The sequence below is a fragment of the Aegilops tauschii genome, chromosome 4, assembly GCF_002575655.3.
Source record: "Aegilops tauschii subsp. strangulata cultivar AL8/78 chromosome 4, Aet v6.0, whole genome shotgun sequence".
NCBI classification, from domain to species: domain Eukaryota; kingdom Viridiplantae; phylum Streptophyta; class Magnoliopsida; order Poales; family Poaceae; genus Aegilops; species Aegilops tauschii.
In genome coordinates, this window is record NC_053038.3 from 439,432,553 (window position 1) to 439,441,265 (window position 8,713).

An 8,713-nucleotide genomic window follows, 5' to 3' on the forward strand; every position below is an offset into this window, starting at 1 on the left:
CTCGTACACGTACGCGCGTGTGTGCGAGGCGTTGGCTCTAACTGAACCCGAGCGAGGCATTGGGCTCTAACTGAATCCGAGCGATTGCACTGCAGGCTACGCGTTACTGAACCCGAGCGATCGATCAATGGCTGTTAACTGAACCCGATCGAGCGATTCCTTCGCTACTGCTGCTAACTGAAGCCGATCGATGTTGCCTCTGGGATGAACAGTGAGCGTTGCGGGGGGGGGGGGGGGGGGGGTTGGATGAACAGTGAGCGGTGGCATTGCCTCTGGATGAACAGGACCCCGTGGTATGGTGGAGGGCTGGATGAACAGTAGAGGGTGGAGGGGTGCCCGTGGAGGGGTGGTTGAACAGGACCCCGTGGTGTGGAGGGCTGGATGAACAGTAGACGGTGGAGGGGTGCCCGTGGAGGGGTGGTTGAACAGGACCCCGTGGTGTGGAGGGCTGGATGAACAGTAGACGGTGGAGGGGTGCCCGTGGAGGGGTGGTTGAACAGTACCCGGTGGAGTAGCGCGCGGTGGAGGGTGGATGAACAGGAGCCCGTGGTGGCTGGAGGAGGTCGATGGTGGAGATGAACAGTATCCCGTGGAGTGCCGTTTTGCGGTACGCCACACCCCTCCCGATGAACAGGACCCCCGTTTCGACCGTAGGAGGTCCGTTTCGTCCGTTTTGCGGTACGCCACACCCCTCCCGATCAACAGGACCCCCGTTTCGACTGTAGGAGGTCCGTTTTGTGGTACGCCACACCCTTACCGATCAACAGGACCGCCGTTTCGACCGTAGGAGGTCCGTTTCCTCCGTTTTGCGGTACGCCAGACCCCTCCCGATCAACAGGACCCCGTTCCGAACGTAGGAGGTCCGTTTCCTCCGTTGTGCGGTACGCCAGGCCTCGTTTCCATCGCCTGTTTCGTCCAAGCCCTCCCAATGAACACGACCACGCATTCCGTTCCGACCCAGCCGGTTGGCTCCCACGCGTTCCGTTGCCTCCCGATGAACACGACGCATTCCGGTGCCTCCCCATGAACACGACGCATTCCGTTGCCTCCCCATGAACACGACGACGACGCTGTTTCTCCGTTCCGACCCAGCCATGTACACGAGCCCTGGCCGTACGTATGCGCGAGTAGGCGTTTGAGACCCCGCCCGTATGTACACATACGTGGTCGTATTTTCTTTCTTGCACCATGGCCGTTGTACGTACGTGTACATGCTACGTGTGCGCCTCTACTACGACACGTACGTGCCTGTACTACAACACGTGCGCGCCTCTACAGCCACCAGTATATATGTACGTACACGTTCGCGACCAGAATGACAACGCTACGTATGCTTTGACCAGGTGGGTCTCTACTGTCAGGAACTTCCTTGCGTGCGAAGATGTAGCTGGTGGGTCCCAGCAGTCAGGGGGCGAATCGTTTTGTTTTTATTTTGCCCGGACGCACTTCCTTGCGTGCAAAGGTGTAGCTGGTGGGTCCCAGCAGTCAGGGGGGAAACGTTTTTTTCGTGAAATACGGTGGCCCGTCCGGTGGGTCCCCGCTGTCAAGTGGAGGAATAATTATTTTGCGCGTAATAAGGAGGCACTTCCTTGCTGCGGCCGTGGACCCAGCTGTCAGCGTCTCCATGCACAGTACTCTTCCGATGGAAGTCGGTCGTTGACCACATTGACCACGCCGCGCCGAGAGCTCCACGACGGTGGACGACAGCGAGGCCTAGGAAGGGGACGACACGGAGGCAGGGAAGACTCGGCAGTTGTTTCCATGCGGAGGGGAGTACGACTGTACAAGGGTTTACTGGTTCATCTGCCGTCGCCGGAGAATAACAGCAGGTGTGGGTGAGTAGAGGGATGGCTAGGCCAGCGATGGGAGTACGGTGGGGCGGTGAGGCCTCCGCGGCAGCACAGCCGGCCGCGGGGAGGAGGGAGCAGGCAGTCCCGCCGGCGCTTGTTTGAGCGGCTGGAGCAGGAAGAGCAGAGATTGAAGAAGCACAATGGCCGTTGGGTGGACATCCAACAGTCAGTGCTTGTGCGTCAACCTTTTTTTTAGGAAAGCCTCAAATCTGTGGAAAACAGCATACAGCCCATCTGCCACTATTTCTAATAATTTACAGCCCATTTGCTAATTCTTGAGGGTTTTTTTGGAGCCCATATTCTTTTTGTTAGCATTACAGCCCATATTGTGGCCACGGTTAAAAAATTATACGAAATTTTGCATATTTCGGTGCGGTCCGAACTGTTTTTAATCCCGAAATTTCGACTCACATTCAAACTGATTTTAAAAATAAATGTATATCAATATAAAATCCAACAAATTCTCCACGCATAAAAATTAATGTAATTTAAAATCTTGAAATGAAAAAAAAGATATTTGAAACTAATTGCCGGTTTGATGTGTTTTAAAAATGTACAGCCCATTTCTCATTACTGATGGGCCATTTTCTCGGCCAGCCGAATGAAAGCTCTCCTCGTCTTGAAAGATTTGCAGCCTAACAGGCCTGACAAAGCGACTTACTTGGCAAATCACAAAAAACTGGGCTGTGGCCATGGACCCAGCTGTCAGCCTCTCCACGTACAGTACTCTTCCGATGGAAGTCGTTCCTTGACCACGTTGACCACGCAGCACGGAGAGCACCACGGCGGTGGACGACGGCGAGGCCTAGGAAGGGGACGGCGCGGAGCCGGGGAAGACGCGGCAGTGGAAGCCCACACGGAGAGGTGTACGAGGGTTCACTGGTTCGGCTGCGGTGTGAGGCTGCCGTCGCCGCAGGGCCTGGCCAGCGGTGGGAATAGTAGGGGGCGGTGAGGCCACTGCGGCAGCACAGCCGGCCACGGGAGGCAGGAGCATGCGGCACGACCGGCGCTGCTTTGGGCGGCCGGAGCAAGAAGACCAGAGGTTGAAGAAGCACTACGGCCGTTGGATGGACATCGTATGGTCACTGGAGCTAGAATCGTTCATATTGACTAAGTTGACAAAGCCCTTCGTCCCCGTCAACTTAGTAGGCCCACAAGTCAGCCTCCCACCAAGGTGGGTCCCATCTAGCCGGGGGAGTATTCATTTTTTTTGTGCGTAATAAGGAGGCACTTCCGGTGGGTCCGAGCTGACAGCGGGGGGAACCTTTTTTTTCGCGAAATACGGTGGCCCGTCCGGTGGGTCCCAGCAGTCAGGGGGAAATGATTTTTTTCGCAAAATACTGGTGGCCCGTCCGGTGGGTCCCCGCTATCAGGTGGAGGAATAATTATTTTCCGCGTAATAAAGAGGCACTTCCTTGCGACTGTCGTGGACCCAGCTGTCAGCCTCTCCACGTACAGTCCATGTCCGATGGAAGTCGTTCCTTGACCACTTTGACCACGCCGCGCCGAGAGCACCAGGGCGGTGGATGACAGCGAGGCCTAGGAAGGGGACGACGCGGAGCCGGGGAAGACGCGGCAGTGGATGCACACGCGGAGAGGAGTACGAGGGTTCACTGGTTCGGCTGCGCTGCCGTCGCCGCAGAATAACAGGGGGTGTGGGTGAGTGGAGGGATGGCCTGGCCAGCGGTGGGAGTAGTAGGGGCGGTGAGGCCTCCGTGGCAGCACAGCCGGCCACGGGAGGCAGGAGCAGGCGGCACGACCGGCGCTGCTTTGGGCGGCTGGAGCAAGAAGACCAGAGGTTGAAGAAGCACGACGACCGTTGGATGGACATCGTACGGTCATTGCAGCTAGAATCGTTTATATTGACTAAGTTGACAAAGCCCTTGGTACGTCAACTTAGTAGGCCCACAGGTCAGCTTCCGAAACGGTGTGCCCCAGATGTCAGGGGGAGGAATCATTTTTTGGGCGGGTGAAGCTAGAATATCCGGGATTGAAGAAGAAGCACGTCATCCGTTGGATGGACATCCAACGGCCACTGCTGCTAGAACCGTGTGTTGACTATATGTTGACAAAGCCTTGCATACGCGTCAACTCTGTTTTTTTAGGGGACGCGTCAACTTAGTAAGGCCAGAAGTGTGTGGCAGAGAACTTTTAGCCCATTTGAGATTTGTAAGAATGTGTAGCCCATTTTTGAATTCTAATGGAATTTACTACAGCCCATTTACAGTTTGTTAAAAGTGCAGCCCATTTCAACCAACCGTTCAAAACAGAATTCAATAAAATTTCCCACATTTTGATGGGATCCGAAATATTTTTATCCCGAAATTTCTAGTCAGATTAAATACAATTTCAATATAAATTTATATTGCGTAAAAATCCAACGAAACATTGCGCTCGCAACAATTAATGAAATTAAAATTTTCAATATCCAAAAATAATATTTTATAAAGTAATCACGTGTTTGGTGCACTTTTCTTATAGTTACTGCCCAGTTTTTATAATTACATCCCATTTATTATTGCTTAAAGCCCATTTTCTTGTTAAGCCTAATGCATCCCTCCTAGGAAAGATTTGCAGCCCAGCGGGGCGGAGAATAACAACTTGACCTTGCATGGGTATTCCTAAAAAAACGTATAGCTGGGCTAGCCATTTTCAGCTTGACAAAAATTTATATCTGGGGTGGATATCTGGCCTAGGCTAGACGGGCCACAGCCCGCCCAGTTAATACCTGCAGCGATGTTTTCGTTGTTGTTCAGAGGAGAAAAATTAATATCTTGGCTAAACATCAAAAAACTCTGCAGTGCTCACACCTCAAAAACACAAATACTGCTCGAGCTGCTTGGTCCCAGCTGTCGGCCGCTTCTTGTGCAATTCTCTCGTTTATTGACTACTACATAGGTTGACAATGGTGTGGGACCGTGATGTCAGGAAACCAGGAGGAAGCAAAATAAATTATAGTTATATATATATATAATAAGGAGGCACTTGCGTACGTGAGGCTATGGACCTGGTGGGTCCCCATTGTCATCCTCTCCAAGTAAAGTCATCTCCTCGCCCGCGCGTGCTTTCCGTGCGAAACAGTCAGCGCCGCCCGCCCCGCATCCCGGTGCAGGCAATTGCTCCGCCTTCAAACGACACAAGTGGCGTCTGTTCGTCCATCTGCCGCCCACATTAATGATACGCGGTTGCCAAGGCGGCTACTCCGGCGCCACACGTCCGACCCTCCGCCCGCCCACCATTGCTATATAAACTGCTGCGCCGGCCATAGCCGCAGTCATCCGCATCCGTTCCCTTTCTCCTGTCCACACCACTACTGCCCACCATGGCTTACTCGCGCTCCAGCGCTCTTTGGGACGGGCGGACGACGGACTACAAGGAGATGGCAACCATTGCCGCCGACCGGCTGGCCGGCAGGCAACCGGAGGACGACGACGTCCCAATGGAGAACATGGTAGTCGACGATCCGGCACCAACCCCCTCCTCCGCGCCATCCTCGCCGGTGCATGGCACCATGACCATCGGCGAGGCCCGTGCCCAATATATGGACAGGGTGAGGCAGATGCGTGAGGAGCTGTTCCGGGAGGCGCAGGCCGACGCCGCCTACAACCACCATCTCCTCCAAGAGCACCTGCAGGCGGAGGAGCAGATCGCCGTGGAGTGGGCGGAGCAGGAGGCGCTGCTCGACTCGTACCGCTCCGCCCGCAAGGGCCTCCTCGAGCGCTAGCAGTACCGCATGCGGGTGGCGGAGGCTACGGCCGCCTACAAAGAGGCGAGCAAAGAGGGCGATGAAGCGGGCGAGGCACTGTTTGGCGAGACCGAGGACGAGGCAGAGGACAATGCCGGCTCTGATGAGTCCCCGCTCCGCTGGCGTCGATGATGCCCTGCTCCGTTGAGGCCCCGCGGCGCCAACAACGAGGCAGAGGACACCGCCAGCTTCGCCGAGGCCCCGCCCCGCCAACAACGAGGCAGAGGACATCGCCGGCTCAGCCGAGGCCCCACCCTGCCGGCAACGTGGGGGAGGATTTCCACCGCTCCGCTGAGGCGCCACCCGCCGGCAACGAGACAGAGGACATCGCCGGCTCTGCCGAGGCCCCGCCCCGCTGCCAACGAGGCCGCGCCACACAGAAAACGAGGAAGAGTAGAACACGGTAGGTCGCCGCCGCTCGGGTCCAAGTAAGGCCACGGCTGCTACCCTCCGGTTGAAGCCAAGCTAGGCGGGTTGACCATTGACGGCCGGTTAGCTTCTTCGCGGCAAGGTGGAGTCGGAGAGCTGCGCTAGAGAAGAACGCTGCTTCTACTTAACTGCTGGTGCAGTTGGCTGACTGACACGTGGGCCCAACAGGCCACATGTCAGTTATGCAGCTGCACCTGCAGTTAAGTCACTGAAGCTTTTGTTCGGCTCAGCGGGACACAGGTGGGTAGCTTCGGTTAATTAATTATACCTCCAGCGCACCCCTTTTTAGTCGAAGAATGTATGAAATGTAATGAAATCCGGCATGTTTATATGAAATTCGACCATGTATGAATGAATTTATTTCGATTAGTTCGAATTCCTATATCACTGGCATTGGATGAACATGCAAAACAATACGTACTAGCATTATTCCCAGGGTGATCACCTCGTTTGCAGCAGTTTCACATGTACTCCCTCCGGTCCTTTCTAGTCTGCATACAAGTTTTGTCTGCAGTCAAAGTATCTCTACTTTGACCAATCTTATACAAAAAAGTATGCACTTTCACAATGTGCAAAGCAAAAAGGAACAGAAGGAGTACAAAGAGTTTGAGCAGCTTTTTAGCGTTTCTGTACATTGCAATCAAACACACAGGCCTGGCAATTCATAGAGAACATTCAAAACAATCGATGATTATGCATCTCAGTGGCTCACATGTCAGAGGCAATATTTACTTCACAACTAAATAATAAACAAAAAATTGATCGACGCTGCTGACAACAAAGGGCGTCCCATTCGAAAATATCAAACGCATGTCTTGCTAAAATCAATGAGCAAAATTTGACAAGGTTGTCCCATTCCAAAATATCAAATGCCTACGATTGTGGAATGGGCAGGGTTTGCCATCAGTTCGGACATTGACATGGCACCTCGTGCTAAATAAACCAGTTGTTCTTTTTGTGCAGTTCCACCAAAATCAACCAAATTCGTGCGTAGCTTGTATGATTTCGCCCTTATATGTTGCAACGCCTTGAACTTATCGGCACCTCCTTTCTTGTGGTGGAAATGAATGATTCGATGTATTCATGAACATTTTGTGCAGTTACCATTGAAATCAAGCTGAGCACCACTGTTTGCACAAATACAAAAAAGTGATTAGTATAAAGCAAACTGTACTATGAATTGACAGTTTCAACAGGCACATACATGATCCATGTAGAGCACACTTTTAGAAAAATGGAACTCACCAGAAAGAATCCTAGAACAACATTGTACTCGTGCATCACAGCAAAAAAAATGGAGATTTGTCAGTCCTTCTGAGCTGAAGCTAGTTTGGTCTTGTGGGGAGTAATGTAACCATCCTTCAACAACTCCTTCTGATGAGAAGATGGACAGGGCTTCTTCATCCTGGCATAATCGGAACTAGTCACTTCACGTACTCCATATTCTTCTTCAGAGGAAGATGATCATGTTGTGCAAAGACAAGAGGACTACTAAATGCTAGCATCCCTGTTTGCTCGAAAAAAAGGAAAGGAAATATTTAAAACAACATAGATGAAGCACTTCTCAAGGACAATACCACTTTTTCATGACAGTATCTAAACAGTAGCACAACACCAATAGAGATGACAAAGCTCAATCATATGGATGAAATCAGTGGGCGAGTACCAACCTTTGTCAGGAGGCTTATTGTGTAGAGCATACAGATGCAGCACTTCTCTGGAACCATCTGTTGCTATCTACGGTGGTGGCCATGCTTACTATATACTCCTTGATTAATTTAATGTTTCCAACATCTTCTTGTGCAGTTCCACTAAAATATATGGTATCTTCAAAGAAGATCCCTGTTTGCACAAGTAGAGATAATTACATATTACATTAAGAGTGGCATCAAATCAGTGGCAAAACAATTGCTCGTTCCAGCCATAGCAATAAATTAAGATGCAAAACTATATCATTACTTGTGTCATCACAGTTCGAGTGCTTCATTACAGCACCGGGAGTTGATTTTTGTTTTTCTTCCGCTTGTTCTTCCCCTTCATCACTTGGTTCAATAACAGACAAGCTTCGCCTTCAATGTAAGATTTGGCATGTCAATTAGGGAGCACAAGTATAGTACTAAACTTGATTTTCTGATGAAAGTGGCAAAATACAGGCCAACAGTTGTGAAATATCCTTATCTTACCTCAATGGGATATTACGGTGCACATACAGATTGGAAGTCTTGTCTCCATTTGTGCAATTCACTAAAATCAAGCAACATTATCGTACAAGTAGCACAACATATGAAAGCACACTACAGAATCATGTGAAAGAAGGCTAGTACTGACCTCTCATGATGCGGAATTTAAACAACTCACAAGAAGAAGATCTTAACCAAATTCGCCTTAACGGATAGGAAGTAAGATCCCCTCTTGTGCACTTCCACTAAGATCAAGCAATCAAGCAATGTTGTCGGTGTGACATTTTGGTTGAACTGCACAAAACACTCTTAAAACAAAAGTGTTTTGTGCAGTGCAACAAAAGGTCACAATGGCAATGAGGTGAAGTAGATAACCCTGTTTACACAGAGGTGCAAAGGAAACAATTAGTGGTCAATAACGGTGGATGACACAAAAGCCAACAAAAAGAAGCATCTACCTTATCTAAATGGGAAAGAAAGCAAGACAGTAGCATTTCTCAAACGGTGGC